We start from the raw sequence: 13668 nt of genomic DNA, 5'->3' as shown, positions 1-13668 counted from the left end.
TTGCAATGAACCTCCTGCTGAATGATCTAATGCTTCCTGAGCTTTCAGAGTCAATCCTTCATAAAAATTCTGATGTATATCCCATTCATTGAATATTTCAAGGGGGCATTTTCTCATAGAGGGATTCTGCATCCATCTGTGTGAAGGTTTGCACCTCTGTCTTTAATCTGATAATCCTTTGAGGTGGGTAGAACTTGGCTAGGAATTTGCTCACTAGATCCTCCCAGCTAGTGATACTTTCTTGTGGAAAGGTCTCCAGCCATTGAGCAGCCTTGTCCCTCAATGAAAATGGGAACAGTAAGAGTTTATATATGTTTGGATGCACACCATTGGATTTTACTGTGTCACAGATCCTCAGGAAGATAGATAAATGCTGATTTGGATCTTCTAGTGGACTTCCTCCATATGAACAGTTGTTTTGTACCAAAGTGATGAGTTGAGGCTTCAATTCAAAGTTGTTGGCATTGACATTTGGGGTAAGGATGCTACTCCCACAATGCCTTGGATTAGCAAATGTATAAGAAGCCAAGACTATCCTCTGGGTTTGATCATTGTTGTTGGCTACTCCCACTGTTGGATTTGTTGGACTCTCCTTCATTTCTTGGTATTCTTCTTCAGAAGCTTCTTCACCAATGACCCCCTTTCCTCTGGCTTCCTTTCTTAGTCTTCGAAGAGTCCTCTCATCACAATCACTAGAGGTGGAGACCTCTCTCCTTGCTTTTGTCATACAACCAAAACAACAAGAAACACACAGAAAACCAGAAAACAAGAGCAATTCAGTCTACTACTAGAGTGAGGTTATGGTTAGCTTAAACAAAAATTCAAACAGTTAGTGTGCTTGTTAGAAACAAAGAAAAAGAAAAAAAAAGTGCTTAATCTAGATTATCACCCTACTTAATCATTGTCGATCTATATCAATCCCCGGCAACGGCGCCAAAAACATGATGAAGGAAAAAACGCTTCCAACACAAAACTCACCGGCAAGTGTACCGGGTCGCATCAAGAAGTAATAACTCACAAGTGTGAGGTCGATCCCACAGGGATTGATGGATTGAGAAATTTAATTTGGTGATGAATTTAGTTAAGTGAATATTTGATGAATTGAGTGATTTTGATTGTCAGAAGCTAAATTGCAAGTAATTAAATGTGCAGAAGGTAAATTGAGCAGAAAAATAGAGTGTAAAAGGTAAATTGACTGAATCTAAAGATGCAGAAAAGGTAAATTGCAAGTAACTTAAAGAACAAGATAGTAAAAGAGCTGAAACTTAAATTGCAAGAAAATTAAATTGCAGAAACGTAAAGTACAAGAAAGGTAAATTGCTGAATCTAAATGGCTAAGAAATGTAAACTGCTTGAAGAGTAAAAGGGATTTGGGTGCTGGGATTTGGAATTGAACAACAAATTGCAAATTAAAGTAAATTAGAGAGCTATGAGATGCAAGAACTCAAATCTAGATCTCAGTAGCAAGAACAGAAATGTAAAATTGCTTGAAGAAACAAATTAACAAGAAATCTTAAATCAATTGGGAAATTCTGAAAGAGAAATTGAAGATCGAAGAAGAGCAATGAGATTAGCAATCAGATCTAGACCTCAATTACTCCCTTGATCAAACAGAAAAGAAATTTGCCGAAGAAAATGAAGATGAAAACAGCAGAGAAGATTAAAATCCAATCCTTAGATCAATTGAGAAGTAAAGCAAGAGATGATTCTCAGAATTTGAATCAATGGAGCTCATTAGTCTCAATTCAAGATCCAAAGCAGAAAAGTAGAAGTTCCAGAAGAAAAGAAAATGCAGAAAGAAAACAAGATCCAATTCCCAAATTCCAAATTCAAAACAAATGAAAATAAAAAGTGAAAACTAAGAATGAGCTAAAGGTCTTTTTTTACAAATCAAATTAACTCCTATTTATACACTTTCTATTTTTGATTTTCAGAACTTGGAGTGGGCTTTTCAAATTGGTGAAGAAGTGGGTCCAAGATGGCATTTGATTGAAAATGGACCAAGGGTGCACTTGTTTGAAAATGCGTTGGAGCCATGCTCCAGTGGAGCACTCAGTTAGAATTGTGAACGTAGCACTACACATGCTGCCTTGGTTCCCCTTTCGAGCCTTGGCTGCTCCCTTTGTGCCAATTTCCTCTTGGTGTAGCGCTCGGTGAAGAGATGCGAACGTAGCGCTCCCTTGGTGCGTGGTTCCCTCTTCGATCCTTGGTGCTACCATTTTGTGAGAACTATGCTTTGCTTTTCTTGCTGAGCCATGCCCAAAAACGTTCAAATGTTTAAAGATAGTGCTCGATTAATTGAACGCTGGCCTTGATAGATGAGCGCTCCGTTGGGATCTTCGAGCGCTACACCTTGTTGTGCCTTGCTCTTCTTCCCTCTAATGTGCGAAAACATTCAATCAAATGAACGTAGCGCTCACTTATTCGAGCACCAGTGCCTTGGTCTGTGGCCCTTCTCACTAGCGTTCATTCTTTGAAGGTTCCGCTCATGTAACAACCCTAATTTTCGAGTACGCAAGATCTTTTCTGAAGACACGGATTTCTCTGGAAGATCAGTAAAGGGAACACCTCTTCTATATCATCAAGCATCTCAATCCTCATTTTCATTATATTATCTTTAACTCAGGACCTTAGTTGAGACAAGCCCGACAACGCAATCGCGAAGAACCTTGTTTTTGAACTGTATCGGTTAGGAGTTCTGATTCTAGTTTTTGTAAATAGTCTCAGTTTGACGAACCGGACTCGACTCATGAGAGAAGAGATATAATAGTATTATATTATCATTATATTAGTATTAGAAGATGCTTGAATGATATTATAAAGTTACCTGGTCTGTTTTAGTTAAAAACAGGAAATCGGTTTAACCGGGTTCACAGTTTACTGGTGCAGCTTAGCACCGGCACTCTCTGATGACTTTAGCAATGCTAAGGCCTCATTATACATGTTTTATTCTCATAATAAATATGTTACTAGTGTCATTTAAGCTAGTAGCTCAAAAAATAATTTTTAGAGATGTTTTTACAAGTGTTCCGATACATATAGTTTTAGTAGTTATACATCTGAGATATTTTAATATTATTTTAACCCACCTCCAAGCCAACCAATTACAACTCACCTTACACCCCCAAGATACTCCAAGGCTGGTCATTTACTCCCTTTGGCCGAAAATAACAAGAGAGAAAAGAGAGAAACTTTCATGAACACTTAATCTTCAAAGCTTGATTTCTTCTGAACTAAAACTCAAATCAAAACTCCGATTTCACCAAAATGATCCTTTCTTCTTTCTCTACATAACCATGTAACTTATCAAGGCTGGAAATAAGGTGATATGGCTGTTCCTTTCCCCTTTCAATTCGGTTTTCAAGGAAACATGCTTAAACATGTGTTTTCTTGATGTTCTTCCTTAGGAATCATGCTTAACTTGACTTGAGGGCCAAGAAACGTGACTTTCCAGCAAGTATAAGGTTAGAAATCACCTCTTAACGTGCTGAGGGAGATTTGGTTAGTTGAGGGTTTTTGGATTTAAAGAGGTTCTTGATGTGATTTAGGAAGAAAAAAGTGCTAAAGGACCACCTGAAAGTCTAACTGAATTAGGAGCAGCAAAACCAGGTAGGGTGTGACGATATGGTTTGGTTATGCTTGAAATTGATTGCTTATATGAGTTATTCTTGGTGAAAGTTTGTTGAAATTTTGATGAAATTTGATGATATTCAAGCTATGAATGTTGTTCTTGAGGGCTGCTGGAAAAACGAACCCTAGGCCTTAAATTGGGGTTCAATTTTTGTTAAAATCATGTAGAAAAGATGGGGTTTTAGTGGCTGAGAATTTATTATGAATTTTGGTAAAAATCGGTTGCTGAAAAGACTGAAAAACGGGTAAAAACAGAGAAAGAATCTGAAGAATATACGAAGAACATGAAGAACACTTTGAGTGTGGTGAAGAACATTGAAAAACACCTTTTAGATCTTAGAAAGGGCAAGGTTGTAATTATTTTGGTGTTTGAGGGGTTATTTGGTAATTTCTAAAAGTTAGGGTGGTTAAAGTAGAAATATTAAAAGTTACGAGTGGTAAAAAGTGAATTTTAAAGGTTAAAAGTAAAAGTAAGTTAATTTTCGAAAATTTAATGATAAAATAATAAATAATAATAAAATATTAAATAATAATATTTAATTAAAATAATATTTTAATAAAAATAATAAAATAATGCGGAAAAGGCAGTTTTCTGTAAAAGCTTTAGAAAGACAACTTTAAGTGCAGAATCTCATAATTACCTCCATAAAACACTTAGGAAGTGGTAATAACATATTAGTGAGGCAAAGATAAAGGAAAGATAAGAAGTTAAAGAAGAGATAAAATCAAAGAAAAAGTCTGTAAGGTTTTAATGACAGAAAAACAGATAGAAATTAGTGAACGAACTAGGGCAACATAGTTAGTCCTTGAGTTGCGACTAGGGTTAGGTATTATATGAAAAGTTAAACTGTTTCAGTATAGACTTAATGAACCTATACTTGGGACAGACTAACTATTCATACCAAAATTTACATAAGCTTTAAATACATACGTTAAACAGAGAAATCAGAGCAAAGTAGAGAAACACAGAGAACAGGTCAACCAGAGTAAAGTAAAGAGATAAAGAGAAAAAAGAGTAATATAGATACAGAGGAAAGAGTAATCAGAAAAAAGTAAAGAGATACAGAGAACAGAGTAATCAGAGCAGAGTAAAAAGACAAAGTGAAAAGAGTAATATGATAAAGAGAATAGAGAACAAGCAGAGGGCCTGTTGAAAGGTCATTTGTTGCGTTAAGGCAACTCCAGAGATATTTGTATATTCATCTGCTGCTTTTCTATTGGCCCTAGAGGTCCTGTAGGCCCAAGTTCACCTACAGTGAGTTGTTATTCCTGTAGGCCAAAGTTCACCTACAGTGAATATCAATTGTGAATCTCAGGGTGTTGCTCCTGTAGGCCGAAGTTCACCTACAGAGAGTTGTAATTCCTGTAAGCCAAAGTTCACTTACAGAGGTGTCATTTCTATAGGCCGAAGTTCACCTATAGAAAGTTGTTGTGCTGTAATTAGACTTTTTCTGTAAGCCGAAGTTCACTTACAGAGGTGTTATTTTTGTAGGCCGAAGTTCACCTACAGAAAGTTGTTGTGTTGTGTTTAGACTATTCCTGTAAGTCGAAGATCACTTATGGGAGTGCTATTTCTGTAGGCTGAAGTTCACCTACAGAGAATAAGCCATATCTAGGACTAGTTCCTGGGTAATGTCGGGCTGCAGGGTGTAAACCGACACGTGAGCTCATTGCCTGCTGGTATGCGAAATTGTTACTCAGGTTGTAAAATTTGTTGTTCGTTCTCTCCCTGGCAATGGCGCCAAAACCTGGTGCACAATACCATGGTCCAAACATAACTTCACAACTTCGCACAACTAACCTGCAAGTGCACTGGGTCGTCCAAGTAATAAACCTTACGTGAGTAGGGGTTGATTCCACAGAGATTGTTGGTATGAAGCAAGCTATGGTCATCTTGTAAATCTCAGTCAGGCGGATATTAAATGGTTATGGAGTTTTCGAATCATAATAATAAATAAACAGAAAATAAAGATAAAGATACTTATGTATATCGTTGGTGAGAATTTCAAATAAGCGTATAGAGATGCTTTCATTCCTCTGAACCTTTGCTTTCCTGCTGTCTTCATCCAATCAGTCTTACTCCTTTCTATGGCAAGCTTTATGTAGGGCATCACCATTGTCAATGGCTACATCCAATCCTCTCTGTGAAAATGGTCCAAATGCTCTGTCACGGCACGGCTAATCATCTGGAGGTTCTCGATCATACTGGAATAGGATTCACCCTCCTTTTGCGTCTGTCACTACGCCCAGCACTCGCGAGTTTGAAGTTCGTCACAGCCATCCCTTCCCAGATCCTACTCGGAATACCACAGACAAGGTTTAGACTTTCCGGATCTCAGGAATGGCCATCCATGGGTTCTAACTTATACCACGAAGATTCTAATATCTCGGACTCGATCCTCTGTATTAGATATCTAAGAGATACTCATTCTAGCTTGTTTGCATGTAGAACGGAAGTGTTTTTCAGGCACGCGTTCATAAGTGAGAATGATGATGAGCATCACATAATCATCACATTCATCATGTTCTTGGGTGCGAATGGATATCTTAGAAGCGGAATAAGTTGAATTGAATAGAGAAACAGTAGTACTTTGCATTGAATCATGAGGAACAGCAGAACTCCACACCTTAATCTATGGTGTGTAGAAACTCTACCGTTGAAAAATACATAAGTGAAAGGTTCAGGCATGGCCGAATGGCCAGCCCCCATGATCTAAGAACTAAACGTCCCAAGATGTCTAATACAATAGTAAAAAGTCCTATTTATACTAAACTAGTTACTAGGGTTTACAGAATTGAGTAAATGATGTAGAAATCCACTTCCAGGGCCCACTTGGTGTGTGCTTGGGCTGAGCTTGATGTTTACACGTGGAGAGGTCATTCTTGGAGTTGAACGCCAGTTTGTAACGTGTTTCTGGCGTTGAACTCCACTTTGCAACTTGTTTCTGGCGCTGAACGCCAGACTGCAACATGGAACTGGCGTTCAACGCCAGTTTGCGTCTTCTAAACTCGGTTAAAATATAAACTATTACATATTGCTGGAAAGCCCTGGATGTCTACTTTCCAACGCAATTAGAAGCGTGCCATTTGGAGTTCTGTAGCTCCAAAAAATCCACTTTGAGTGCAGGGAGGTCAGAATCCAACAGCATCTGCAGTCCTTCTTCAACCTCTGAATCTGATTTTTGCTCAGGTCCCTCAATTTCAGCCAGAAAATACCTGAAATCACAGAAAAATACACAAACTCATAGTAAAGTCCAGAAATGTGAATTTAACATAAAAACTAATAAAAACATCCCTAAAAGTAACTAGTTCCTACTAAAAACAAACTAAAAATAATGCCAAAAAGCGTATAAATTATCTACTCATCACAACAGCAAGCTTAAATTGTTGCTTGTCCCCAAGCAACTGAAAATCAAATAGGATAAAAAGAAGAGAATATACTATAAATTCCAAACTATCAATGAAACATAGCTCCAATCAGATGAGCGGGACTTGTAGCTTTTTGCCTCTTGAATAGTTTTGGCATCTCACTTTATCCATTGAAGTTCAGAATGATTGGCATCTATAGGAACTCAGAGTTCAGATAGTGTTATTGATTCTCCTAGTTCAGTATGTTGATTCTTGAACACAACTACTTTATGAGTCTTGGCCGTGGCCCTAAGCACTTTGTTTTCCAGTATTACGACCGGATACATAAATGCCACAGACACATAATTGGGTGAACCTTTTCAGATTGTGACTTAGCTTTGCTAAAGTCCCCAATTAGAGGTGTCCAGGGTTCTTAAGCACACTCTTCTTTTTGCTTTGGACCTTGACTTTAACCGCTCAGTCTCAAGTTTTCACTTGACACCTTCACGCCATAAGCATATGGTTAGGGACAGCTTGGTTTAGCCGCTTAGGCCAGGATTTTATTCCTTTAGGCCCTCCTATCCACTGATGCTCAAAGCCTTGGATCCTTTTTATTTACCCTTGCCTTTTGGTTTTAAGGGCTATTGGCTTTTTTGCTCTTGCCTTTTGGTTTTAAGAGCTTTTTGCTTTTTCTGCTTGCTTTTTCTCTTTTCTAAAAATTTTTTTCGCTATTTTTTTTCTTTTCTATTTTTTTTTGCAAGCTTTTGTATTCACTGCTTTTTCTTGCTTCAAGAATAATTTTTATGATTTTTTAGATTATCAAATAACATGTCTCCTTGTCATCATTCTTTCAAGAGCCAACATATTTAACATTCATAAACAACAACTTCAAAAGACATATGCACTATTCAAGCATTCATTCAGAAAACAAAAAGTATTGTCACCACATCAATATAATTAAACTAAGTTCAAGGATAAATTCGAAACTCATGTACTTCTTGTTCTTTTGAATTAAAAACATTTTTCATTTAAGAGAGGTGATGGATTCATAGGACATTCAAAACTTTAAGACAAAGTTACTAAATACTAATGATCATGTAATAAGACACTAACATAGATAAGCACTTAACATAAAGAAAACGAAAAACAGAAAATTTGAGAACAAGGAATGAGTCCACCTTAGTGATGGTGGCGTTTCCTTCTTGAGGAACCAATGATGTCCTTGAGCTCTTCTATGTCTCTTCCTTGTCTTTGTTGCTCCTCCCTCATAGCTCTTTGATCTTCTCTAATTTCATTGAGGATGATGGAGTGCTCTTGGTGCTCCTATCCTTAGTTGCTCCCAATAATTATGTGGAGGAAAATGTATCCCCTGAGGCATCTCAGGGATCTCTTGATTTTCAGTCAAATGTTCTACCACTGAGCTATAGACCCTTGAGATGAATATTTCCATCTCCCATGACTCGGAGGTGGAAGCTTTTGTCTTCCCTTTCCCTTTTCTAGAGGTTTCTCTGGCCTTAGGTGCCATCAATGGTTATGGAAAAATAAAAAAGCTATGCTTTTACCACACCAAACTTAGAATGTTGCTCACCTTCGAGCAAGAGAAGAAAGAATAGATGAAGAAGAAGAAGATATGGAAGAGAGGGAGAGAGGGTTGTGTTTCGGCCAAGAAGGGGAAGAGAGGATTGTGTTATGTGAAAATGAAGGAGGGATGGAGGGGTTTATATAGTGAGGGGAGAGGGAGTAGGTTCGGCCATAGTGGGTGGGTTTGGGTGGGAAGGGTGTTTATTGGGAAGAGAGGATGAATGAGAAGAGGGGAGAGTATGAGTGGAGGTATGTGGGGATCCTGTGGGGTTCGCAGATCCTGAGATGATCCTGTGAGGTCCACAGATCCTGAGGTGTCAAGGATTTACATCCCTGCACCATTGAGGCATGTAAAATGCCTTTGCAAGCAATTTTGGCGTTTAAACGCCGAATTGATGCTTGTTCTGGGCGTTCAACGCCCAGATGCAGCATGTTTCTGGCGTTCAGCGCCAGCTTTCCTCAGGGTGCATTCCTGGCGTCTGAACGCCAGGATGTTGCTTGTTTCTGGCGTTCAACGCCAGATCCATGCTCTGTTCTGGCATTGAACGCCAACCAGATGCTCCTTACTGGCGTTTAAACGCCAGTAAGTCCTTCCTCCAGGGTGTAATTTTTCTTCTGCTGTTTTTTATTCTATTTTTAATGTTTGGATTTATTTTGTGACTCCACATGATCATGAACCTCATAAAACATGAAAGAACAATAAAAATAAAATTAGATAAATAAAAATTGGGTTGCCTCCCAACAAGCGCTTCTTTAATGTCAATAACTTGACAGTGGGCTCTCATGGAGCCTCACAGATGTTCAGAGCATTTTTGAGACTTTCCAACACCAAACTTAGACTTTGGTTGTGGCCTTCCAAAACCAAACTTAGAGTTTGACTGTGGGGGGCTCTGGTTGACTCTGTAGTGAGAGAAGCTTACTGTGCCTCTTTTCCATGTTTACAGAAGAATGACCTTGAGTTTTAAACACAAGGGAGTCCTCATTCAATTGAAGGACTAGTTCACCTCTGTCAACATCAATCACAGCTCTTGCTGTAGCTAGGAAGGATCTTCCAAGGATGATGGATTCATCCTCATCCTTCCCAATATCTAGGATTATGAAATCAGCAAGGATGTAAAGGCCTTCAACCTTTACTAACACGTCCTCTACTTGTCCATAAGCCTGTTTTCTGGAATTGTCTGCCATCTCTAATAAGATTCTAGCAGCTTGTACCTCAAGGATTTCCAGTTTCTCCATTACAGAGAGTAGTATGAGGTTTATTCCTGACCCAAGGTCACATAGAGCCTTCTCAAAGGTCATGGTGCCTGTGGTACAAGGTATTAGGAATTTTCCAGGATCCTGTTTCCTCTGAGGCAATGTCAGTTGATCCAGATCACTCAATTCATTGATGAGCAAGGGAGGTTCGTCTTCCCAAGTCTCATTACTAAATAATTTGGCATTCAGCTTTATGATTGCACCAAGGTACTTGGCAACTTGCTCTTCAGTAACATCCTCATTCTCTTCAGAAGAAGAATACTCATCAGAGCTTATGAAGGGCATAAGGAGGTTCAATGGAATCTCTATGGTCTCTAGATGAGCCTCAGATTCCTTTGGTTCCTCAGAGGGAAACTCCTTGTTGATCATTGGACATCCCAGGATGGGATTCACGTCCTCTTCCTCTTTTGTGGTTTCGGCCAGGATTGTTATATCAATGGCCTTGCACTCTCTCTTTGGATTCTCTTCTGTATTGCTTGGGAGAGTACTAGGAGGAGTTTCAGTGATCTTCTTACCCAGTTGGCCCACTTGTGCCTCTAAATTTCTAATGGAGGACCTTGTTTCATTCATGAAACTCAGAGTGGCCTTAGATAGATCAGAGACTAAATTTGCTAAGCTAGATAGATTCTGCTCAGAATTCTCTGTCTGTTGCTGAGTGGATGATGGAAGAGGTTTACTATTGTTAAACCTGTTTCTTCCACCATTATTAAAGCCTTGTTGAGGCTTCTGTTGATCCTTCCATGAGAAATTTGGGTGATTTCTCCATGAGGGGTTATAGGTGTTTCCATAAGGTTCACCCATATAATTTATCTCTACTATTGCAGGGTTCTCAGGATCATAAGCTTCTTCTTCAGAAGATGCCTCTTGAGTACTGTTAGATGCAGCTTGCATTCCATTCAGACTCTGAGAAATTATATTGACCTGCTGAGTCAATAGTTTGTTCTGAGCCAATATGGCATTCAGAGCATCAATTTCAAGAACTCCCTTCTTCTGAGGCGTCCCATTACTCACAGGATTCCTCTCAGAAGTGTACATAAAGTGGTTGTTAGCAACCATGTTAATAAGTTCTTGAGCTTCTGCAGGCATTTTCTTTAGGTGAATGGATCCACCTGCAGAAGTATCCAATGACATCTTTGATAGCTTAGATAAACCATCATAGAATATATCCAGGATGGTTCATTCTGAAAGCATGTCAGAAGGACACTTTTTGGTCAGTTGCTTGTATCTCTCCCAAGCTTCATAGAGGAATTCACCTTCCTTCTGTCTGAAGGTTTGAACATCCACTCTAAGCTTACTAAGCTTTTGAGGAGGAAAGAACTTGGCTAAGAAAGCCGTGACCAGCTTACCCCAAGAGTTCAGGCTATCTTTAGGTTGAGAGTCCAACCATGTTCTAGCTCTGTCTCTTACAACAAACGGGAAAAGCATAAGCCTGTAGACCTCAGGATCTACTCCATTAGTCTTAACAGTATCACATATCTGCAAGAATTCAGTTAAGAACTGAAAAGGATCTTCAGATGGAAGTCCATGAAACTTGCAGTTTTGTTGCATCAGAGAAACTAGTTGAGGCTTAAGCTCAAAATTGTTTGCTCCAATGGTAGGGATGGAGATGCTTCTTCCATGTATATTGGAATTTGGTGCAGTAAAGTCACCAAGCATCTTCCTTGCATTATTATTATTTTCGGCTACCATCTCCTCTTCTTGTTCGAAAATTCCTGTAAGGTTGTCTCTGGATTGTTGTATTTTAACTTCTCTTAGTTTCCTTTTCAGAGTCCTTTCAGGTTCAGGATCTGCTTCAACAAGAATGTTCTTGTCCTTGCTCCTGCTCATATGACAAAGAAGGGAATAACAAAGAAAATATGGAATCCTCTATGTCACAGTATAGAGATTCCTTTGTGTGAGTAGAAGAAGAAAAGAATGTAATGTAAAGAAGAGAAGAGGGAAAACTCGAACATAGAGAGGGAGGTGGTGTTCGAATTTTTGGATGGAAGAGAGGTGTTAGTAGATGAATAAATAAATAGAAGGAGATGAGAGAGAGAATTTCAAAATTTAATTAAAATAAAAAATAAAATTGAAAGTTAGATTTTGAAAATTAAAGTTAAAGTTAAATTAAAATTAAAACAATTAGTTAATTAAAAAGGAATTTTGAAAAAGGAGAGAGGGAATTTTCGAAAATAAGAGAGAGAGGATTAGTTAGGTAGTTTTGAAAAAGATATGATTGAAACAATAAGATAAGATTGGTTGAAAAAGTTTTGAAATTTATTTTTGGAAAAGATATTATTGAAATTTAAAAAGATATGATTGAAACAAAAAGATAAGAATTGAAAATCAATTTTAAAAAGATAAGAAGTTAGAAAAGATTTTGAAATTGAATTTGAAAAAGATATGATTGAAATTTTAATTTGAAAAAGATTTGAATTTTTAAAAGTCAAAATCAATGACTTGACTCACAAGTAATCACAAGATATGATTCTAGAACTTAAAGTTTGAATCTTTCTTAACAAGCAAGTAACAAACTTGAAATTTTTGAATCAAAACATTAATTTTTTGATGATATTTTCGAAAATTATGAGATAAAATTAAGAAAAAGATTTTTGAAAAATATTTTTAAAATTTTCGAAAATAAATAAGAAAAATGGAAAAGATTTGATTTTTGAAAATGCTTTTGAAAAAGATAAGATTTTCAAATTGAAAATTTGATTTGACTCATAAGAAACAACTAGATTTTAAAAATTTTTGAAAAAGTCAATCCAAATTTTCGAAATTTATGAGTGAAAAAGGGAAAGATATTTTTTTGATTTTTGAATTTTTAATGATGAAAGAGAAAAACATGAAAAAGACTCATAACATAAAAATTATGAATCAAAACACACAATGCATGCAAGAACACTATGAATGTCAAGATGAACACCAAGAACACTTTGAAGATCAAGATGAACATCAAGACTTATTTTTGAAAAATTTTCAAAAAAAGAAAACATGCAAGACACCAAACTTAGAAATTTTTCATGTATAGACACTATGAATGCAAGAATGCATATGAAAAACAAGAAAAGACACAAAACAAGAAAATATGAAGATCAAACAAGAAGACTAGCCAAGAACAACTTGAAGATCAAGAAGAACACTATGAATGCATGAATGCAATTTTTGAAAAATGAAAGATGAATATGCAATTGACACCAAACTTAAAACATGACACAAGACTCAAACAAGAAACATAAAAATATTTTTGATTTTATGATTTTATAAATTTTTTTGTATTTTTATTTTATATTTTTCGAAAATAAATTTTGGAAAAACGAAAAAAATAAAGAAAAATTTTGAAAAGTTTTTGAAAACAAAATAAGAAGAAAATTACCCAATCTGAGCAACACGATGAAACGTCAGTTGTCCAAACTCGAACAATCCCCGGCAACGGCGCCAAAAACCTGGTATGCGAAATTGTTACTCAGGTTGTAAAATTTGTTGTTCGTTCTCTCCCTGGCAATGGCGCCAAAACCTGGTGCACAGTACCATGGTCCAAACATAACTTCACAACTTCGCACAAATAACCAGCAAGTGCACTGGGTCGTCCAAGTAATAAACCTTTCGTGAGTAAGGGTCGATTCCACGGAGATTGTTGGTATGAAGCAAGCTATGGTTATCTTGTAAATCTCAGTCAGGCGGATATTAAATGGTTATGGAGTTTTCGAATCATAATAATAAATAAACAGAAAATAAAGATAAAGATACTTATGTATATCATTGGTGAGAATTTCAGATAAGCGTATAGAGATGCTTTCATTCCTCTGAACCTCTGCTTTCCTGCTGTCGTCATCCAATCAGTCTTACTCCTTTCTATGGCAAGCTTTATGT

The 13668-nt window shown here is 37.2% G+C and overlaps 1 non-coding gene across 1 annotated transcript; it reads left to right on the top strand.

Moving 5' to 3' along the window:
- The first annotated feature begins 10998 nt into the window (after nt 1-10998).
- Nucleotides 10999-11106, top strand: LOC112730891 (small nucleolar RNA R71). Its single transcript, XR_003166694.1, has one exon. It is a non-coding gene; the product is annotated as a small nucleolar RNA R71 (small nucleolar RNA).
- The last annotated feature ends 2562 nt before the right edge of the window (nt 11107-13668 follow it).

The sequence above is a fragment of the Arachis hypogaea genome, chromosome 12, assembly GCF_003086295.3.
Source record: "Arachis hypogaea cultivar Tifrunner chromosome 12, arahy.Tifrunner.gnm2.J5K5, whole genome shotgun sequence".
NCBI lineage: Eukaryota > Viridiplantae > Streptophyta > Magnoliopsida > Fabales > Fabaceae > Arachis > Arachis hypogaea.
Note: the sequence above shows the minus strand (reverse complement) of the source record. Positions and strands in the feature narration are given on the sequence as shown.